The sequence below is a fragment of the Balaenoptera ricei genome, chromosome 4 (assembly GCF_028023285.1).
Source record: "Balaenoptera ricei isolate mBalRic1 chromosome 4, mBalRic1.hap2, whole genome shotgun sequence".
NCBI classification, from domain to species: Eukaryota; Metazoa; Chordata; class Mammalia; order Artiodactyla; family Balaenopteridae; genus Balaenoptera; species Balaenoptera ricei.
The window spans coordinates 36988984-37012579 of NC_082642.1; the positions used below are offsets into that span (position 1 = coordinate 36988984).

General features: G+C 44.8%; 1 pseudogene; it reads right to left on the minus strand.

Moving 5' to 3' along the window:
• Window positions 1–8855: 8855 nt before the first annotated feature.
• LOC132365259 (S-phase kinase-associated protein 1-like) lies at window positions 8856–9626 on the minus strand (annotated as a pseudogene).
• Window positions 9627–23596: the final 13970 nt, after the last annotated feature.

A 23596-nucleotide genomic window follows, 5' to 3' on the forward strand; every position in this document is an offset into this window, starting at 1 on the left:
AGAGATGAATTTGCTCAGTCGCACACAGCCAGGCCTAAGTGGCAAGGCCTGGTTAGAACCTGTCCTGTTTCTACAGGCTTTGAAGACATGTTCTATGATGATACCACAGTGTCTCTTAGATGGTGCAAAGCTTTGCTTTTTTTTGAGACAGCAGCTTTGAAACAGGCAAATAAGTGACAAGTGACTTTGGTTTTCTGGTCTTACTTTTTGGGCTCACATTGTCCCACCTTTTCTTATTTCTGGCATGGTTACCTGCGCTTGGCTTCTCATCTGTCTACACGGAGGTGGCAGAAAAGGGGTAATCCCATTCTTCAGGTTTCACTCAATTGAGCTGAGATGCTTCTTTGTCAGCCTGTAGTGCCTGCCCTTGTGGCCTGCTAAATACCTTTCTGCTTAGGATCTTCTCTGTGGCAGAATTAAAAAAGCTCCGAGCTTGCCTTGAAATATACGCCTATAGAAATACAGAAATCCGTGGAGATACTTGCTATGAGTGTGAAAAGGAATCAGGCATAAATTAGCCTTCACTGGTTTATGAGAACAGGAAAACACTTGAGAACAGAATAAACTGTTGTTAATCTAGTGAAACACACAGAGAGTGTTATGCTTTCTGAACTAGGCTTTCTCCTTGGTGTCAAGTAGCTACCAAATGCATTCCTTTTCGAAAAAGTTGCTAAGGAAAGACAAGAACCCTCCCCTTGCCCACTGATGTAAAGTCTGCAGGATGGAATTTTGCCTAATCAGCCTTGCTCTCTAAGCTTTCACACAATCAGTGATGTTGGCTTCTCCTGAGGCCTCATTTTAATCTTCATAGATTTCTGAAAACGGAAGCTTTGCCCAGGCTGAGACAAGCGATTCTCCCCTTTCAAACGTTAATTTATTTCTTATTTTGGGTGACTGTTTCCAAACATAGACCACTTTCTGTACTGCTTGTCCTCATACAAGGGTTTATAATTCTCTCATAGAGGGTTTTACATGAAAATGTCCATATGCTGTAGTTCTAGAAAAAAATATTTTGAGCAGTAAGATGAGAATGGGTTATAGCCAAGTCCTTGTGCAGTCTGAGAATCCCACTTTTAAAATATAACTGTTACAGGCAGTAATCAGAGTGGCTAAAAGTGTGGGCCCTGTTGTCAAGCAGACTTGGGTCTGAATCTTATTTTTGTAGATTATTTTTTTATTAATCTTTACTGAGTTACTTTTCCTCCCAGATACATAGTTCAACTGTCTGAAAAAAGAATACAAGTGGTATCTCCTGTTGATCTCCTGGACCCATGTTTTACCATGGGGTAAAAATTATTTTACAAATTAAATGGCTTTGAGCACTTTCTCCCCACCCCTGTGAAAAGTATCCTGTTTGCCTTTCTAGAATAACTCTAAATTCTTCTTCTCCCTGCTCTGCCCTGCAAGGCTGATCATTATGAACTTTAAGGAGTCAGGGCTTTGGTTGGGATCAGCTGATGGGAAGTGTCAGGGAGATTTGCAGGGTGGAGGGAAGTGAGCTCAGGATATTTTTTTCTGCCCTCTCTGAATTCCGATAGCTGCTTTTCCCTCGCCTCTCTAGGTGTGGTAAAGGTAAATATCCCTAGCTAATCTAGGCTACTTCATCTGTCTTGGTTTCCCTTAAGCCCGCCTCCATCTTTGAAAACAGTGCCTCTATTAAACTCTGCTCAGGTATCCCATTTGAAGGGCTGTCAGTTTCCTGCTGGGAGCCTGAACTGGAGAAGGCTCTCTCCCTGCAGTTCCCTAAGGACGACAGGGCCTGCTTTCTCAGTTCAGGGTGGGGGTCCTGCATGGTATTGCGCAGCGGGCCAGTTTGGGTTGTTGCGGCCATCAGGTGTTGCTGCTGAAACGGGCCTCGTGCCTGCCTTCTGTGTTCCTCCCTGATGATCTGGAGTGAACCCCATTAGTCCATTTCTGGTGCCTGATCGCCGAGCCTGGTGTGATCCCAGCGCATGCCTGTGGAGCAGCCACGGGAGGGAGAACACCAGTGCCGCCTCGGGACAAGACCGGCGGTAGCCATCCTGCCTGCCTCGGTCTTTGGCCCTCGGGCATCGAGCGCACACCAGCGCCGCAGGCCTGACCTCGCCCAGCTGCTCAGCTCATGGAGGTCTCTCTCTCACACACCCAGCCGTCTCCCCCAGCGCAAGCCTGCAGGGCAACGTGGCTCTGTAGTGCGTGGCCTTTCTAGTTGTCACACGCGCTTTGTGTGGGACAAGTCCAGTCTCTCCCAGAAACTCTCTACGTGCTGCATGGAGTCCGTGGTTAGACCTGTGATGCGGTACGGTGGTTTCCTTTGTTCTGTACGTTTAAAAACATAATTCTGAGATGGTGCTGGTAGACTTCACAAGACTGCCAAAAGGGGCCATGGCACCAAAAAATGTCACCTGCTGTCTAGCAGGCCGCCTCCCCACCTGGTGAGAAACACCTCTTTCTGGGGATATGACACGGGCATGTTAGTACACACTTTGCAGGGTGGTTCAGTGAGGTGATAAATGGAAAGCACTCGGTTTCCACTTGCTCACCGCGGCAGGTACTGTGCTGTTATCTAGTATCATAAAAATCATAAATACCTTAGGTTCTCCATCTTATTCAAAGCAATAATCTGCTTCAAATGTCAGAAAATGGGGAAAAAGATCCTTCTCTTTCTCCATTTTTCCCAACCTCCTTCCCCACCCCCACTGATATACACTAGCTAGGGAGTTCCTCTGTTTCCAGGAGTGGGGTGATACTTTCCTCTCCTTTCCCCATCCCCAGCCTCCACTCCTGCCCCGCCTTCCCAGACTCGAGTGCACATCTGCCACAAACCAAATTAGTAAGACGCCTGCCGATAGTAATGGGTTTGCAAGTTAATTTTGCTGTCATTGGTTGGTGCCTGCTTTGTCCTAGGCCCTGTGCTTAATATGAGATGAAACACCTGATCTGGGTTTAATTATTGAACCATTTCATCCAACTGGGTTAAGCTGCCGTGGAATGCATTGTATTTCTGGCTTCTTTCTTCAAGCCAGAATGATATTCTAAAAGGTTGATGAAATATACTTGGAAGAGAATTATTTGCTGGTTTAGGGGAGATTATGACAAATTAATAAAAGGAGACAAAGGAGAGGAGAGGAAACTGATTTCAATTTGAGTTAGACAAGGGATAGAAAAAACATATTTTGAACCTTGAGTAAGTTTGCTTAGAATATTTAATGTTGTTTTTATAGTAATTATTTTCTTGAGTTTTATTTCCTAGAAGTTGAAGGGTGGATTGAATGATGTATTATGAATCAAGAAATTGTAAACTGGGTATTGTTTGGACAGTTGATACTTAAGAAGCTGGTTTTTGTTGTTTTAAACTTTGTCTGAAGCACAATTTTACAACCGAATAAGATACCTGTGGGGATTGGTGGAAGAATATTTGCAAAGTGTTCTGTCCTTAGAGCAAAGCCTTTTACTGGTGGAGGGATTAGCATTAATGTTCCTTTGTGTAAGATTTTAGTTTGGACCTGTTATCTTAATATTGACCTCAGAATCCACCATGCTAGAATCTCCAGTAGCTTTTACGTTAGGTATATTGAGCTTAATGAACTTGGAACAAGCCAGGCAGCATTCAGAGATAAGGCTGTACCTCTTGGCTCTTTGGAATCTGGGCAGCCCTGAGCACACCCATTCAGAGAATTTCCAGCCTGCAATGACATCTTTCGTGCCATACTTTGAGCTCCAAAGTATAGTGGCACATGTGTGGACTTTGGAATTAACACACTTGGGTTCAGATGCTGGTTCTGCCACTTGCTAGCTGTGTGATCTTAGAGGTTTACTTAACCTCTCTGAGGCTTGGTTTACTCATTTGCAATAAAGGGATAATAATGGCAACCTTGAAGCCTTGTTTTAAGGATTAGAATTAGTGAAAATCAAGCTTTTCTTATGATGCCAGGCACAGAGTCAGTGCTAAATATATGGTAGAAGTTGTTAGGATTATCTTTATCTCCTATTTCTGTACAATTTTTTTTAATGTTTAAATGTAGTGTCTCTAAAAGGCGCAAACACCGTAAGGACCAGAATCTAGGTGCGCGGCTGGCACAGAATGAATAATTGTTGAATTAATTGGATGAGCTCCTTCCATTTTCAGGTGATCGCTAACATCCCATCTAATATCAATTTCTTTTTAAAAAATTTTTATTGAAGTATAGTTGATTTACAATGTTGTGTTAGTTTCAGGGGTACAGCAAAGTGAATCCGTTATATATATACATCTATCCACTCTTTTTCAGATTCGTTTCCCGTATAGGTCATTACAGGATACTGAGTAGAGTTCCCTGTGTTACACAGTAGGTCCTTATTAGTTATCTATTTTATATATAGTAGTGTGTATGTGTCAATTTCAATCTCCCACTTTATCCCTCCCCCCCTTAGCCCCTGGTAACCATAAGTTTGTTTCCTATGCCTGTGACTCTATTTCTGTTTTGTAGGTAGGTTCATTTCAGTGTCAGTTTCTACGAGTCTGTGAACGACGCTTATGGACAAGTGGTGTCACTGCTGGGAGGGGGAGTGTTGTGTGTGCAGCCATGTTTCTGAGTAAAGATCCGCCTGCAAGTGTCTAGGGGAGAGGAGGTGGGCAGCGTGGACAGGGTGAGGTTGTCTTTCAGGAGAGTGGCTCACCCTGGGCACTCCTCTCTGTGCCTCTGACACTGTCCCTCTGAGCAGGACCTGAGGAGGCTGCTGGGAGAGGCCCTGGAAGGTATCTTGAAGGCACTTCTGCCTCTGAACAGAAAATGTGTTTCACAAAGGGGGTAGATTTGTTCTTTCTTTTTTTTTTTTTTAATTGAAGTATAGTTGACTTACAATATTATATTAGTTTCAGCAGCGTGATTTGACATTTTTATGTATTATGCCCCATACAAAGTTATTACAACATTATTGAGTATTTTCTCTGTGCTGTACATTATATCCTGGTGACTTATTTATTTTATAACTGGCAGTTTGTACCTCTTAACCCCCTCAACTATTTCACCCATCCCCCCAACCCCTTCCCCCGGCAACTAATAGTTCACTGTATCTATGAATATGTCTCTGTTTTGTTATATTTGTTTTGTTTTTTAGGTTCTACATATAAGTGAAAACATACAGTATTTGTCTTTCTCTGTCTGACTTATTTCACTTAGCACAATACCCTCTAGGTTCATCCATGTTGTCACAAATGGCAAGATTTCATATATATGTATATAACATATCTTCTTTATCCATTTATCTATTGATGGACGCTTAGGTTACTTCCATATCTTGACTATTGTAAATTATGCTGCAATGAACATTAAGGTGCATATATCTTTTCAAATTAGTGTTTTCATTTTCTTTATAAATACCCAAAAGTGGAAATGCTGGATTGTATGGTGGTTCTATTTTTAATTTTTTGAGGAATCTCCGTACTGTTTTCCATAGTGGCTGCATTCAATTTACATTCCCACCAACAGTGTACGAGGGCTCCCTTTTCTCCATATCCTCACCAGCACTTGTTATTTGCAGTCTTTTGTGTGTGTGTGTGTGTGTGTGTGTGTGTGTGTGTGTGTTTTATTTTTTTTAACATCTTTATTGGAGTATAATTGCTTTACAATGGTCTGTTAGTTTCTGCTTTATAACAAAGTGAATCAGCTATACGTATACATATATCCCCATATCTCCTCCCTCTTGTGTCTCCCTCCCATTCTCCCTATCCCACCCCTCTAGGTGGTCACAAAGCACTGAGCTAATCTCCCTGTGCTATATTTGCAGTCTTTTTGATGATGGCCATTCTAACAGGTGTGAGGTGATATCTCATTATGGTTTTGATTTGCATCTCTCTGATGATTAGTGATGTTGAGCATCTTTCATGTGCCTGTTGGCCATTCATATGTCTTCTTTGGAAAAATGGCTATTCAGATCCTCTGCCCATTTTTTAATCGAGTTTTTTAAAAATTTTATTTATTTAATGTATTTTTGGCTGCATTGGGTCTTGTTGCTGTGTGCGGGCTTTCTCTAGTAGTGGGGAGTGGGGGCTACTCTTCATTGTGGAGAGTGGGCTCTAGGCATGTGGGCTTCAGTAGTTGTGGCACACGGACTCAGTAGTTGTGGCTTGTGGGCTGTAGAGCTCAGGCTCAATAGTTGTGGTGCACGGGCTTAGTTGCTCCGTGGCATGTGGGATCTTCCCGGACCAGGGCTCGAACCCATGTCCCCTGCATTGGCAGGCGGATTCTTAACCACTGCGCCACCAGGGAAGCCCCCCCCCTTTTTTAAAAATAAATTTATTTATTTATTTTTGGCTGCGTTGGGTCTTCGTTGCTGTGCATGGGATTTCTCTAGTTGCAGAGAGCAGGGGCTACTCTTCGTCGTGGCGTGTGGGCTTCTCATTGTGGTGGCTTCTCTTGTTGCGGAGCACAGGCTCTTGGCACGTGGGCACAGTAGTTGTGGCTCACGGGCTCTAGAGTGCAGGCTCAGTAGTTGTGGCACACGGGCTTAGTTGCTCTGTGGCATGTGGGATCTTCCTGGACCAGGGCTCTAACTCATGTCCCCTGCATTGACAGGTGGATTCTTAACCACTGCGCCACCAGGGAAGCCCCGAGTTGTTGTTTTTTTGTTGTTGAGTTGTCTGGGTTCTTGTATATTTTGGATATTAGCCCCTTATTGAATATATATTTTACAAATATTTTCACCCATTCAGTAGGTTGCCTTTTCATTTTGTTGATAGTTTCCTTTGCTATACAAAAGCTTTTTAGTTTGATGTAGTCCCATTTGTTTATTTTTGTTTTTGTTTCCCTTGCCTGAGGAGACAGATCCAAAAAAATATTGCTTAAGCTGAATCAAAGAGCATGCTGCCTCTGTTTTCATCTAAAAGTTTTATTGTTTCAGGTCTTACATTTAAGTCTTTAATTGCTTTTGAGTTTATTTTTGTATGTGGTGTCAGCAGGTAGTCCAGTTTCATTCTTTTGTGTGTAGTTGTCCAGTTTTCCCAACACCATTTATTGAAGAGGCTGTCTTTCCCCCATTGTATATTCTTGCCTCCTTTGTCGTAGATTTCATTGACCAAATAAACGTGGGTTTATTTCTGGGCTCTCTGTTCCATTCCATTGATCTATGTGTCTGTGTTTGTGCCAGTACTGTACTGTTTTGATTACTGTAGCTTTGTAGTATAGTCTGAAGTAAGGGGGCATGATACCTCCAGCTCTCTCCTTTCTCAAGATTGCCTTGGCTATTCAGAGTGTATTTTTTCATTTCACTTGTTGTATTTTTCAGCTCTGATTGGTTCTTTTTAATATTTTCTGACACTTCGTTGAAGTTTTCACTGTGTTGCTGTATTCTTCTGCTGGGTTTGGTGAGCATTTTTATTACTGTTGCTTTGAACTCTTTATCAGGTAAATTATTTACAACCATTTCATTAGGATTTTCTCCCGGGGTTTTATTTTGTTCTTTCGTTTGGAACAAATTACTTTTTTTTTTTTTAATTTTTATTAGAGTATAGTTGATTTACAACGTTGTGTTAGTTTCAGGTGTACAGCAAAGTGAATCAGTTATACATATGTCCACTTTTTTTAGACTCTTTTCCCATATAGGCCATTACAGAGTGTTGAGTAGAGTTCCCTGTGCTATACAGTAGGTCCTTATTAGTTATCTATTTTATATATAGTAGTGTGTATATGTCAATCCCAGTCTTGCAGTTTATCCCTCCCACCCCCCCATCCCTTGGTAACCATGTTTGTTTTCTACATCTGTGACTCTACTTCTGGAACAAATTACTTTGTCATCTCATTTTGCCTGGTTTTCTCTGTTTGTTTCTATAAGGTAGGTGAAACAGTTACCTCTCCTGGTCTTGAAGGCATGGCCTTGAGTAGGCATGTCCCTATGCAGACTGTGTGCGCCTGCAGCTTTGGTGGGAGGGCTGGATCTGGAGCTGGGTGTGTGCTGGGGTTTTTCCCAAGGCAGGCGGGGGGGCTGCTGCCTTGTCAGGAGGGCTGGAGCTTGATCTGGGCATGGGTTGGGGGCTTCTGAGGCAGTCTTGGCAGGATGGCTAAAGCTCCAGGCTCTTTTTAATCTGCTGCTTTGTGCCGATGAGCTTGTGTGTGACCCTTTTAACTCCTTTAAGAGTGGAGTCTCGGTTTCCTACAGCCCTCAGGCTCTCCTGGATGTAAACCCTGCTGGTTTTCAAAGCCAGTTATGGGGGTTCGTCTTCCCTGTGCTGGACCCTGGGCCTGGGGTGCCCAGTGTGGAGCCCAAACCCCTCATCCTTAGGGGGGGACCTCTGAGTTTGTGATATCCCCTCCTGCTTGTGGGTTGCTGCTCTGGGGGTGTGGGTCCTGACTAGATTATGTCTCTGCCCCTCCTTCCTGTCTCAATATGGTTTATTCTTAATATCCCTATAAGGGCTGTCCTGCTAATCTTCAGGTCGTTCTCGAGGAGACTTGTTCTACATGTAGCTGTGGTTTTGGTGTGCCCACGGGAGGAGGTGTGCTCAGGACCTTCATATGTATTATAAATAATTTTATGCCAATAAATTTGAAATTTGAAATGATTACATTACTAAAGTAAAACTTACCAAAATTAATCCAACAAGAACTAAAACCCCTATAAACCTTTTTTTTTTTCTTTTAAAGAACTTCTTGTGAAGAAATATCAGGCCCCCAAACTTTTTTGACAAATCCTTTTACATTTCAAGGAATAGATCCTTGAAATTTTACACAACATCTTCCAGAAAGAAGAAAAAGAGGGAGTTCTCCACAACTCATTTTTAGAGACTGGCATAACCTTTGTTTTAAATTTTTTTTGCAAGTTGTCTTATTTACAATGTCAACTTTCAAAAGTCACTAAAGTTAACTGGACAATAAACTAGGCAGAAATTGCTTTACAAAAAGAGGGAAAGCCCAAAATGCCACTTTCTATAGAGAATCAACAGTTCAGTTTTATTCAGAGCAAAGAAAAAATAAACTTTTGATCATACTAGAAGAAACTCAGCCATAGGTTTGGAATCTGTACTGAAACTACACATGCAATGAGGACAACATTCTGCTAATACAACTGATTTGCTGCTGCATTTGTGGACTGTTTTTCTAATATTAACAATTACAAACAGAGCATTGCAACTAGTCTTTGGAACAATTCTTACAGTGTTACAGCGTCAGGCACAAAATTTCACTTCTCCTCACACCACTGGTTCTCTTTGGGTACCTGGGCTTCCTCTTCTTCCTTAAAATCATTTTTGATATTGAATGTCTTTCGAATCTCCTCAGGAGTTTTCCTCTTGATCATAATGGCAACCGTCTTGCAGATAACATCAAGCAAACCTTTAATGTCTAAGTAGTTTGCAGCCAGGATCAGCTCAAAAAGTGCTCCTTGGTCAACTTTCAGGGATTCTTGATGCCAAGCAGGGATGTCATCTGTTCGCTTTTCTTTGTCCTCACCATCGTCAGGAGGAGGAGGTTCATCTTGTGGTGGGTGCACCACTGAATGACCTGTTTAATATTGCTGCATTAACACTTGGCAAAGGGACTGGGTCATCATCTCCTTCATCATCCATTCCCAAATCTTCCAACATGGTCTTGATAGTCACAGACTGTTTGGCAATTTCCACATCAGCTTGCGAATATCTCTCCATTAGAACTCTGCAACTTAATTGAAGGCATAGTGTGAGGTCTCAAGGAGACTGTGGGCTGGAGGCTGATGAGAGCAGGGTGGCGTCCGCAAACAGAAAAACAGAAAGGCGGAGAACAAGGCCAACACCTGTTCTGTTTCATTCTTGACATGATTTATCTGTGGTGCTTTTTTATCTGTGCCTGCTTTTTTCTTGGCTAGGGTTGACAGACATTTGTCTATTTTAGTATCTTTCCAAAGGACTGATTTTTAGCTTTGTTGATTCTGTCTCTTTATATATCCTTATTTTATTTTATTATTATTTTTTAGAGCATAGTTGATTTACAATGTTGTGTTAGTTTCAGGTGTACAGCAAAGTGAATCAGTTATACATATACATATATCCACTCTTTTTTAGATTCTTTTCCCATATAGGTCATTACAGAGTATTGAGTAGAGTTCTCTGTGCTATACAGTAGGTCCTTATTATTATCTATCTATTTATCTACTTTATAGATAGTAGTGTGTATATGTCAATCCCAATCTCCCAGTTTATATAGAGAGATCTATATGGATATAGAACAAAGTGGAAAAATCATATATCATTACCTTTATATTATGTATACATATGTATAAGATATATGTTCCTTTTTATCTCATTACATTTTTCCCCTCTGTTTAGAAGTTTTATGTTTTATATATATTATTTTGGTGGTAACCGTTTATATTTTAACATGCCTGTTTAACAAAGTCTAAAGTTTGTATATATTTTTGCCTTCTTCCTGACAATACATTGATCATAAAATATTATAATTCTCATCATCCTCTCTCAGTTTATATGTTATTCTTTTTCAGCATTCTAGTTCTGTCCTGCCTTCTCTCTCATTATCCATTATTATTATTGTTTTAAACAGTTCATATTTGTTTAGATTTCCTCACATGTTTACTAACATCTTTTTCTTTTTTTTAAAATCTGGGTATACTTTATTTATTTATTTATTTATTTATTTTTGGCTGTGTTGGGTCTTCGTTTCTGTGCGAGGGCTTTCTCTAGTTGCAGCAAGCAGGGGCCACTCTTCATCGTGGTGCACGGGCCTCTCACTATCGTGGCCTCTCTTGTTGCGGAGCACAGGCTCCAGACGCACAGGCTCAGTAGTTGTGGCTTACGGGCCTAGTTGCTCCGTGGCATGTGGGATCTTCCCAGACGAGGGCTCGAACCCGTGTCCCCTGCATTGGCAGGCGGATTCTCAACCACTGCGCCACCAGGGAAGCCCCTACTAACATCTTTGACCACTGTCTTTCTTGAGTCTCAGATCTTTGATCAGGGATATGTTTCCTTAGGCCTGAAGTACATCCTTTAGAATTTTCTTTACCAAAGGACTATTGGTGGTAAACTCCTTCAGTTTTTGACCTAAATTCTTTCAAGAGACTGACTTTAATTCTTCCTTGTTCTTGAAAGAAGTTTCTTTTGGTATAAAAATCTAGGCTGACATTTATTTTCTTTATGCACATTAAATATTGTTTCACTGTCTTTCAGCTTTCATTTTTGCTTCTCTGAGTTCAACTATATTTGCCATTCCTAAGTGGATGATATTTTTTTCTCCCTTTTTATGATCTTCTCTTTTTCTTTGGTGTTCGGAAGCTTCACTGCTTTGTCTCAGTGAGAATTTCTAAAAAACCCCTTGATGTGACGATTGCTGTCTTTCACCAATTCTGTAAATTCCCTTCATGGTTTCCTTGAATAGTGTTTCCACTCAATGACTCTATTATTTCCACCTGAAACTCCAGGTGGGCATAAGTTGGGCCCTTTTGTATTCTCTATGCCTTCAGACCTCTATTTTATATTTCTCTCTCTTTGTCTCTGTGAGGTGCATCCTGGTGCATATTTTCGAAGTCGTCATTTTCCTTAAACATGTAAAACATTGTTATTTTTCATTTTGTATTGTAAGGTTCCAGTATCTGAAGTCTTTGTGGGATTGACTATATGGTTTGTTGTTTTTCCTGGCTCTCACTTGTGGTGTGTTGTTTCTCCGTGTTTAGTACTTTTATACTGTGAGCTGTTTGTTTTCCTTGGAACTTAATCTATGAGAATTTTTTGAGGCCTGGGATGATGGTGTTACTCCAGTGAGGGTTTGTGTTTGCTTCTGCCATTTACCTTGGCGTATTGCTACCCCAGGGCTGACTTTATTTTTTTATTTATTTACTTTTTAATTAATTAATTTTTATTTATTTATTTTGGCTGCATTGGGTCTTCGTTGCTGTGCGCGAGCTTTCTCTAGTTGCGGCGAGCAGGGGCTACTCTTTGTTGTGGTGCGCAGGCTTCTCATTGCAGTGGCTTCTCTTGTTGTGGAGCACGGGCTCTAGGCGTGAGGGCTTCAGTAGTTGTGGCTCGCGGGCTCTAGAGCACAGGCTCAGTAGTTGTGGCGCATGGGCTTAGTTGCTCCCCGGCATGTGGGATCTTCCTGGACCAGGGCTCGAACCCGTGTCCCCTGCATTGACAAGTGGATTCTTAACCACTGTGCCACCAGAGAAGTCCCGCCAGGACTAACTTTAAATTAAATTCTGTACTTGAGGTGTGTGTGTGAGTGTGTGTGTGTTTATCACATAATTAGTGTGTATTTGGACCACAAACCTATGTGAGAGCTGGCTTGTGGTAGTGAATTTTTTTAAAAAAACTAAAAAATTTTAGGCAGTGCTAAGGATGAAACAGGCAAGTTTATGTTATTCTCTTTGTGTGTTTCCACTGAAGGGTATAGTTAGACTGTTTACTTGGGTGGCCCTAGAATTTTCCTCTCTTGTCTGCATCCCTATAGCTTTGAGCACCAAGGCTTTCTTTCCATTTAGGCCGTTGCTTCAATTCAAACGTTTATTACCTTTTTCTGGCACTGCTGTAGTAGCTGCTTTGTTTCATGGTCCAAGGATTTCCCCCTCTCTCTCATTTTTAAACTGCTGTCAGAGTGATCTTTCTAAAAAATCCAATGGATAATCTGATTGTCATACAGACAGAGAAGGAACATCCGACGTGAAAAGAATTTCACAAGTGTCCGTAGGCTGCAGTTGGACCCTCCCCTCCGCCACAGCAGACTCTCCATCCACTCCGCTACCCTGTGCGTTCTGTACTCAAGCCGCGCTAGATTCTTCATCATTTTCTGAATAATCGTCAGCATCTTCTTGCCTTTGCACATGCTGGGATCCCACCTGGGACACCTCTGAACCTCACGACTGGGACCAGGGCAAAGGCAAGTGAGTGTCTGGGCTGCAGAATTTAAGGAGACGCTCGCTGTCAGGCTCGTACAGGTGCTGTCTTGCTTCTGCCGAATGAACTGCCTAATGCAGCTGTCAAAGTCAAACTCATGTGTTACCCGTTTACCTTCCTACAGAAGGAAAGTAGCCCGTGCTAAATACCATATCCCGGGAGGACGGGAACCATGTCTGTTAGGTATTGTTTCACCAGTGTCTGGAACAGTACCCAGCACAGAGCAGGTGCTCAGTAAATACTTGGTGAATGAATGAATGAATAAGTAGATTCTGAGTTTCTTGATGGCAGAGAATAAGTCGTGTTCCTCTGTTCCCTGCTGTCTTATAATTCATTCCTTCTAGATCCTTGAAAGATGTTTGTTTGTTAGTTGCACAAGTGGAAGGAGGAGGCTCTATTTGGTCCTCTCCAGGCCGGGAGCTTTCTGGGTGAACCGCAGTCCTGTGACTCACTTGCTGTCTGCTTGCTTACAGCTCCTTCCTCTTGATGTTTTATGGAGGCTGTAGATGCAGGTGGGTGAGGCTTTCGAAGCTGGCTGGCCATCAAATCACTGGGAAGATTTTAGGGTACACATGAATTCTTGAACCCCTTTCCCGGAGTCTCTTTTTCCATTTTTCTGAGGCAAAATCTAGGAGTCTGCACTTTTACAGAATCACTCTGTGGTTCTGGTAATCAGCCAAATGTGGGCACCAGGACACCACAGCACCAACTGTCTAATTTTAACTTTCCAAATATTCGCGTGCATTTTAAAAGAATAGTGATTGCCACAACGATCTCGGAATCCTGCATGTTTTAAAAAGACTTACACGTCTGCAAAATGTTTCTTAAACATGCCACGAGATATCCTGAGGGCATGGAGTAGGAGGAGAAGGCATGGCCACGGATATGATGTTCACACGGTTCAAATTTGACCTCTGTTTATTATCCGTCTTCAGGAAGATTCTAATGCCATCCCAGATGACACCGTGCTAAATGGATGGACTGGAAAGTGTTGGCAGTGAAGAAAGCAGAAAGGAGCAAAAAGGTGGAATGTAAAATAATTCCAGTTTCTACAGAAAATAACTTCCTCATCAGAGAAGGAATTCCATAAATAACTGAGAAAGCTGATGGAACATTTAAAATAGCTGAAGGAAAAACACCTACATTCAATGTGAGCCTCGACCCTGCAGTGATGGTTAGATCTGAGAAGTACGTTGCAGGCGTTTGGGAGTAATGGGTGTCGTGGAGGCGTCATATTCAAAGCCGTTAAAAATAACCCGCTCCCTGAGAAATAAACACCTAGCCTAAGCCCTTAGGAATTCTCAGTGAGAGACAGAAATAGCTCCTGTAGTTCCCATTGCTCTTTAATTTCTACTCCTACTATTTCATTATTCATCATTTCTGTGCAGTTTGCTTCGTCTATTTATTTAAAATGCGATTCCAGACCACAGGCAGCAGTCCCAGTGTTCTGTGTCTTGCATAGCCCTTTCCACCCTGGGAAACAGAAATTATATAACTTGTTTTCAGTTGTGCAGACGGGGGAGGATTCACATGTTTGGTTTGGTGAGCTTCCAGGAAATAATTTTAAGTGTTTATCTAAAGTTTATTCAGACTGTCTTGATCTAGAAGTTAGACAGGAAACCTAGCAGCGAACTGAAAGAAACCAGGCTCTGAAGAGGGGGAGCTCTAAGTGTAGCCAGAAGGGTTGAACTGTGACACCCTGGGGTATTCACACCATGGAAAGCGGGAGGCTCGATTCTAGGGCTTATGTGATTTAGAAGCTGCGTCAGTATTAATATTTGCTGCCGCTTCCTGTTGCTCGTTGTTCTGGGTGCTATATAATACCCTGCCCTAACACTTCATAAACTGGCATAAACTGGTATAAACTGCTTCACTTTGCTCGTGATCTTGTGGGTGAGGAATCTGGAAAGGGCTCAGCTGGGTGGCTCTCGCGGAGGTTGCAGTCAGGTGCTTGTGGTCTGCAGGATTGACTGGGCTAGGTGTCCACGTAGGCTCCGTTACATGGCTGACCGCTGGCCGTCCGCTGGGAGCACTGAGAGCTTCGCCGGGTTGTTCCCTGGAACATCTACATGTGGACTCTCCATCCTGCTGAGCTGGGTTAGTCAAGACTCCCTGCGTGAGAGCCGACCTCTCCCAGAGCAGGCATCCCACGAGGGGAGGCAGAACCTGGATGGCCTTCCCTGAGCTAGCCACGGAGAGCACTTCCATGGCACTCCATTGGCCGAAGTGGCCACAAGTCCGCCCAGACTCAATGGGAGAAGACATGTCCTTCACCTCCTCACAGGAGGAGTGGGAAGGAGTCTGTGGCCATTAAAAAAATTCACACTCACATAAAAACCAGACATTACATAAAATATTGGGTCGGCCAAAAAGTTCGTTTGGGTTTTTCTGTAAAATCTTGGGAAAAACACGAATGAACTTCTTAGCCAGCCCAATATATATAGCTTACTTAATCCTCACAAAACCCTATGAGGTAGGTGCTATTATTGTTCATGTTTTACAGATAGGAAATCGAGGTTCAGAAAGGTTAAGTCATTTGCCCTAGGTTGCACAGCTAGTAAGAGGTTGAGCGGTACATGAACCTACAACTGTCTGTCTCCAAACGTTTACTGTCTGTGTTGAGTTGCACAGTGTTTTAGAGGCTCAAACGTTGTCTCAGATCTCAATCATTTCAGCTACTCTAGGCAACTGGATAATTCCACCCAGTCTAGAATGCCAACACGTGAAGTGCCAGTTTGGGTATCTTGTCAGTCCGTTTGAAGCAAGGAGCATTCATTTGAGGATGTGGTCCTTTGCCCTGAGGTAGAGAGCTGCTCAGTCCCTTATCCAGAGATGGAATCGGCCTGTATCACTCAAGTAGCCCAAGACAAAAGTAGGATCTTGTGTGATACTGGGTGAGGGGAGGGGAGGTTACAGTGGCTTCCCTGAGGTGGGTGGGTGCATGTGAAGCAGATGTGGTAATTATAGGGGAGGACCCTGCAGCAGGGGTGTCAGCTGGTCATTGGCCTGTCCAGTGTGAACTATGCCAAGTGCCCGTGTGGACAGACGGACAGATAGAACCACAGAGCGTGTTCGGGGGCCTGCCTGGCTGAGAGCAGAGGCTGTCCTGAAGGGCCCAGAGACAGGCAGGCCCAGGCTGAGAGGGGACGAGAGCAGAGCTTGACAGTCAGAGGAGGGCAGTGAGAAGACCCCAGGGGAAGGCCCTACAGAGTGCCTGCTGCAGGAAGCACACAGGTATGATTATCCTCCCGTTTGTGGGTCGCCTGCCCCAGGGTGTGGGTCTTCGCTGGAGGGCAAAGACCTTGGGCGGTAATTCTCCTTTTCTTCCTCAAACTTTTCCTCGCTTCTAATATTTAATAAATATTTGTAGATAGCATCCTGGGCCCCTGGAAATAGAGTGACGAGCGAGTTAGACATCTTTGCCCTCATGGAGCTTACAATCTAGGTGGAGGAGCAGAGCCATTAGATTAATAATTACACACGTAATACCTGATGACCAAGTGATACGTTCTGACAGAGACTTCTAACTGTCCCCTCCCCATCCACTCTGCTCTTTTTAGCAGTGGAGTCGCCTAGAATAGTAGCAGGGTATGTGGCTATAAACTATCGATAAATTTCCCAGCCTCCCATGCAGCTACGAGTGGTCATGTGAGTCGGTTCAGGCTAATAAAAGTGATGGGTGTCACTTCCATGTCCTGTCCTTAAAATGAAGACTGATTGCCCTATATCTTTCCCCAGCTCCTTCCCACTAGCAGGTAAATGGTAGCAATTTGAGCAGATACCTTGGACGTAGAGATGGAAGTTTTCCGTGGAGGATGGTCTTGCCAGTTTTTTCCCCTATTGTTATAATGACAGATTAGCTTTTACCCTAAACGAATACCACAGTAGTTGTATGAAAAAAAGTACAGTGTGAAACAACAATGAGATAATCCTACACGCCTATTAGAATGGCCAAAATCCAGAACACTGACAACACCAAATGCTCGAGAGGATGTGAAGCAACGGGAACCTTCATCACTGCTGGTGGGAATGCAACATGGTGCAGCCACTTTGGGAGACAGTCTGGTGGTTTCTGACAAAATCAAGCATACTCTACCGTATGATCCAACAATCACACTCCTTGGCGTTTATACAAAGGAGTTGAAAACTTATGACACTCCTTGGCGTTTATACAAAGGAGTTGAAAACTTATGTCCACGCATAAACCTGCACATGAATGTTTATAGCAGCTTTATTTATAGTTGCCAAAACTTGGAAGCAACCAAGATACCCTTCCAGGGGTGAATGGATACATGAACTGTGGTTCATCCAGACAGTGGAGTATTACTCATTGCTGAAAAGAAACAAGTTATCAGGCCAGGAAAAGACACCGAAGAAACTTAAATGCATGTTACTAAGGGAGAGAAGCCAATAGGAAAAGGCTATGTGCTACATGATTCCCACTATATGACACTCTGGAAAAGGCAGAACTATGGAGACAGTAAAAGGATCAGTGGTTGCCAGAGGTTGAAGGGGTGGGGAGAGTTGAACAGGTGGAGCGCAGGGGATTTTCAGGGCGGCAGAACTGTTCCGTATGACGCTATAATGATGGATACGTGTCATTATACATCTGTCCAAATCCATAGAACGTACAACACCAAGAGTGATCTGTAACGTAAACTTGGACCTTGGGTGATAATGGTGTGTTTGTGTACGTTCATCACTTGTAACAAGTGTGTCACTTTGGTGAGGGTTGTTGATAACAGGGAGGTGATTTGGTGGGAAGGGGCAGAAGGTATTATATGGGAAATCTGTACCTTCTCCGTTTTGCTGTGAACCTAAAACTGCTCTAAAAAAAAAGTGCAGTGTGCTATATGGCCAAATGGCTCGTGAGGCTACCTGATTAAGGGTTATTTAGGATAAGCAGTTTCTGTCTTCTGACTGAAACAAATAAAGAGTTGACAAAATAAGCAGAATGACAAAATAACAGTTTGTGGTTGTTCCTTTTACTGCTTGCTTTGAAGATGGTCTCTGGGCTAACGCCCTTTTCTTGCAGACCGAAGAAAAACCTGGATTAGGGTTGCTTTCCAAAAAAATCCAAAAAAACAAAAAACCCCACAGGGGGCCCAGTTAAATTTGAATTTCAGACAGACAGTGAATACTTTTAAGTATAAATGTTCCATGCAATATTTGGGACATACTTATACTAAATTTTTTTCTTTTGTTTACCTGAGTTCAAATTTAACTGGGCCTCGTGTTATTTTTATTGGCCGAGTCTGACAACTTCAGCCTGGACTCAAGTCCCTGTCGGACTCAAGGAGCTCAATCCTTTCTTCTTAAGGTTTGTTTGTCTTAAGGTTTGTTTGTCTTTATATTCACAATGCCTGGCACGTAGTAGGAACCCAGTAAATGATCAGTTTAGCCTCCGAGATGAACAGTGATAAATCACTAAGAATCGTCTGAAATGTGAAACCCATAGGGGGTCAAAACTGTGCATTCTTTCAATGGTCTTAATTTGCCATGACCAAAAATGCTTAGAGTTTTGGTTTGTCCACACATTGTCTGAGATTATCTGTCCATTTAGATGATCTTTGAAAAATGGATTAAGAGGAGTGGGCAAGACAGCGCAGCAGCTCACTTTCTCCTGTGGGCGCACAACTATTGACAAAGCAACTATTTTTTTTTCTTTTTTATAAAGTTATTTATTTATTTATCTACTTTTGGCTGTGTTGGGTCTTCGTTTCTGTGCAAGGGCTTTCTCCAGTTGCGGCAAGTGGGGGCCACTCCTCATCGCGGTGCGCGGGCCTCTCACTGTCGTGGCCTCTCTTGTTGCAGAGCACAGGCTCCAGACGCGCAGGCTCAGTAGTTGTGGCTCACGGGCCCAGTTGCTCCGTGGCACGTGGGATCTTCCCAGACCAGGGCTCGAACCCGTGTCCCCTGCCTTGGCAGGCAGATTCTCAACCACTGCGCCACCAGGGAAGCCCAACAAAGCAACTATTGATGAGAAAGACTGGAAGAGCAGCCGAAAAGATCCTCTCCGACTAAAGATACAAAGAAGGAACCACAGCGAGACAGGTAGGAGGGCTGGAGACATGGTAGAGTCAAGACCCACACCCTCGGGCTGGTGACCCACAAACGGGAGGATAATTATAATTGCGGAGGTTCTCCCCAAGGAGTGAAGGGTCTGAGCCCCACATTGGGCTCCACAGCCCGAGGGTCCTGCACCAGGAAGATGAGCCCCCAGAATGTTTGGCTTTAAGGCCAGTGGGGTTTACTTCTGGGAGAGCCAGAGGACTGTGGGAAACAGAGACTCCACTCTTAAAGGGCACACACAAAATCTCACACACTCCGGGACCCAGGGCAGAAGCAGTAATTTGAAAGGAGCCTGGGTCAGACCCACATGCTGATCTTGGAGAGCCTCTTGGAGGGTTAGGAGACATCTGGGACTCCCCCTGGGGACACAGACACTGGAGGCAGCCATTTGGGGGAGCTCGTTCTACCATGTGGACACTGGTGCTGGCAGGTGCCACTGTGGAATCCTCCCTCCAGCTCATTAACACCGGGGCCCGGCCCTGATCACCAACCTGCCAGCACCAGTACTGGGACACCTCCTGGGTGGGTAGGGACACAGACCCACCCACCAGCAGGCCTGCTGCCTTAAGAGCCACTGAGCCCACAGCTGCCCCAGGACCTGGCCCTGTCCACCAGAGGGCCAAGGACCTGGCCTCGTCCACCAGTGCACCAGCACTAGCCCTGGGACCCTCTGAGCCTCGGCCCTGGCCACCAGTGGGCTGACACAAGCTCTGGGACCGCTGGGCCCTGCAGCCAGAGACCCCAGGGCCAGGCTCTGCCCACCAGTGGGCCAGCGCTAGCCCCAGGACCTGGCTTCACCCACCAGTGGGCAAGCATCAGTCCCAGGACCTCCCAGGACCACCACAGCCCTGTAGCCTGCTGTGTCAGGACCCAGCCCACCCACCGTCCAGCGGGCACCAGCCCCAGCACCCCATGGGTCCTGGCCCTGCCCACCAGCAGGCCAGCACCAGCTGCAAGACGCCTTGGGCCCCTTAGCCACGGCCCCGGGATCTGCCCCCACCCATCAGTGTGCCAACCCCCCAAGGGCCTGCAGCCAGAGACCCCAGCCCCCAGCCCCACCCACCAGTGAGCCTGTACTAGCCCTGTGACCCACTGGGCCCTGGCCTTGCCCACCAGCAGGCCTACACTAGCTCTGAGACACCTTGGACCCCCCCCGCCAGCCACCCCAGGATCCAGCTCCACTCACCGGCAGGCCAGCACCAGCTTTGGGACCCCCCAGATGCTACAGCCACCCACCTGAGAACCCAGCTCTGCCCCCCAGTGGGTCAGCATTAGCCTCGGGACTGCCCGGGGTTCTGCAGCCAGCCGCCTCATGACCTGGCCCTGCCCACCAGCACCTGGCAGCCTCTGCACAAGGCAGGGCCTGGCAAACAACCCGACCGGGCACCAGCCACGCCTACTGGACTGCCCACAGAAGTCAGCCTGCCACAACAGAAGGACCCACGCGGTCCACACAGGGGCAGCCCTGGAGCTTATAGCTCTTGTGACCAGAGGGGCATGCTGCTGCGGTGTCTCCTACAGAACACCACTTCTCCAAGGCTGGGCAATGTAACCCACCTACTAAATACCTGGAAATAAAACCAGCAAATCAGGCAAAGCAAAGCAACAGAAAAATATGTTTCAAATGAAGGAAGAAGATAAAACCCCACAAGAGCTAAGTGACGTGGAGATAGGCAGTCTACCCAATAAAGAGTGCGGGGTAATGATCATAAAGGTGTTCAAAGAACTCTGGTGACAACTGGATGAGCAGAGTGAAAAGTCAGAAGCTTTTAACAAAGAGTTAGGAAATAGAAGAACCAAACAGAGAAGAAGAATACAATAACCGAAAGAAAAAATACACTAGAAGAAATCAACAGTAGATTAGATGATACAGAGGAATAGATCAGTGAACCGGAAGACAGAGTAGCGGAGATCACTGAAGCAGGACAGCAGAAAAAGAAACGAGCAGTTTTAGAGACCACATCAAGTGCGCTAACATTCTCATTATATTAACATTCCCAATATAACCTTCCCAGAAGGAGAAGAGTGAGAGAGGGACAGAGAACATATTTGGAGACATAATAGCTGTAAACCTGGGAAAGGAAACAGACATCCAGGTCCAAGAAGCACAGAGAGTCCCAAGCAGGATCTCACCAAGACTCGTTGTAGTTAAAATGGCAAAAATTAAAGCGAGTATTAAAGGGGAGCAAGGGAAAAGCAACAAGTTATGTGCACGGGAACTCCCATAAGGCAATCAGCTGACTTTTCAGCAGAAACTCTGCAAGCCAGAAGGGAGTGGCATGAGATGTTTAATGTGATAAAAGGGAAAAACCTGCAACCAAGAGTACTGCACCCAGCAAGGCTTTCATTCAGATTTGATGGAGAGATCAAAAGTTTTATAGACAAGCAGAAGTCAAAAGAGTTCAGCACCACCAAACCAGCTTTACAAGAAATGTTCAAGGGACTTCTCTAAGTGAAAAAGAAAAGGCCACAACTAGAAACATGAAAATTGTGCAAGGAAAAAATCTCATTGGTAAAGGCAAATATACAGGAAAGGTAGTAAATCAGCTATGTTTAAAGCTAGTAAGGTTAAAAGATAAAAGTAAAATCATCTATAGCCGCAATAAGTAGTTAAGGGATACACAAAACAAAAAGATGTGAAATATGATGTCAAAATGGTAAACGCGGGGGAGGGGAGTAAAAATGCAAGGTTGTTAATATGCATTCATGTATATATATAGGTTGCTATATATACTTTTAAGTTTCTGGTGGGGGAGTGCAGAGATCTACTCATCTTGTGGTGCCCAAGACAAGCCCCTTTGTAAGTTCCCTTGCTTATTACACCTGCCACCTGCCCATCTGGAGTGTCTGCCTCTTTCTTCGGTCTCCCCCTGCCCTCCGTGTACAAGAGGCCAGTTTACGAACCAAACATGGTATTTCTCCTTGCCCCACCTCCTGACATAACATTGGCGATTTTGGCATTCGTTTTGGTGGCTCTTTTTCACCCACGAAGCTTCAGTTTTATATTCCGTGTCCCTATACCCTCCAGGCCAATCTCATCGTCACTTGAAATGGATTTACCCCCAGGATTTAAAACTTAAGTTGCCTATTTTTCACTTCTCTCACACCCTCACTTCTGCTGGTTTTCCTTTGCATCCTCACTGTGACTCCTTCACCTTTAATTCTTTGATTCTTTCCTGCTTTACTAGCCCATGACCTTTCCTACCACTGTACCATGTCTGCTGTTTCACTGATGTCACAGTGCTTAGGCCTGGCTGCCTCCGTTACTGCTTTGCTGGAAAGAGACATGAGACCACATGGATTGGTGGTCCCACAAATGACTATTCCCGTGCTCAGGGGCAACTGCTGGTCCAGCAGTCTTCCATCAACCTCTTCTTTTTTTTTTTCCTTAAAGTGACTTATTACCTCTGAACAAATGAAATATCTTAAGGGTCTTCTCCCACATCCCATCCTGATCCGCTCCCCAAGTTCTGACCATTTAGAGATGGTCTTTTCAGGCGTGTTTTGGGGTATCCCTCTCAAGATGCCTAATGCAGTCGCAGATGCTTGGGAGAATAGAGCAGCATCTCAGACTCCAGTGTGCTCAGCAGTCACCTGGGCCTCCAGTTAAAATGCAGAGTCCAGGGCTGGAGGTCTGGGGTTACTGTCTGTGGAACCCACTCGGAGCGGCAAGGGTGAACAGCACTTATTTTAGAGAAAGCTACACGCACTTGCCTAGGTGGAGAAGCAGGGGTAGAGCAGAGAGTCCTCTGACTCGTCCCAAGCTGCCAGCCACAGCCAGAGTGAGGGAAGCGTGGGCCGGAGCTCTCGGCTCCGGAGCTGGCGGCGTCCATGTCCCTTCTGTGCTGTTTTCCTCATTCCAAGTAGAAGCGGCCGCAGAAGGGGCAGCAGCTGGACTGGACCTTCCTCGTGGGACAGTTAAAGGCTTTCACCCAACGCTGCACATCCTCAGCTCGTGCTGCGTCCTGCCTGCCGTCCGTGACCCTCCTTTAACACAGTCGAGTGCCAAGTAGGGAAGTGACTGCCCCCATACTAGGTCAGAAACAAAGGCCAGTCCGTCCAGCCCCAGGCTGGCGCCGAGGACCCCTCTCTGCAGCTCAGCCCTGAATCACCGAACCAGAGTTGTTCAATGTCCTGACTTCCCGCCGCCTGAACCACCAGCATCTTCTTGATGTCGTGGTGCATCATGCCCAGTGGCTTTCCCAGGCCTTTTCTGTTTTCTGTAATTATCAATCGAAATTTTGTCCCGACCCTCTTCTCTCTCTCTTCTCCCTCCAAGACCTATGACTCCTCAGCACCAACTTCCACTTCTGAGCAGATGACCCTGCTCATTGGTCTCAGTCTCTCTTCTAAGATGCAAACTCACTTCCAGAATCTTTTTTTATTTTCCCCACTCCTGAAGTCAGCCACTTATCTTTACGTCCCAATTTTTGTTAACTGATATGTTGAATGGGCTACACATGTAGCGTATAAACCCAAGACTTATTTTTTATCACTTACTGTTTCTTTTAACCCCTTCTGAAGGGGTATCCATCCCCTGCCACGGGGTAAGGGAGGTCCATAACTCTTCTACTCATTCTTAGGTAATAGAAAGCCCTAAGTTACAAAGCACAGTTTTGATACAGAAATGAGAACATCTAGTTATTAGCACGGGAGGGCCGGCTCTAGGCGGGCCGTATGCCATTCAGTAGGGGT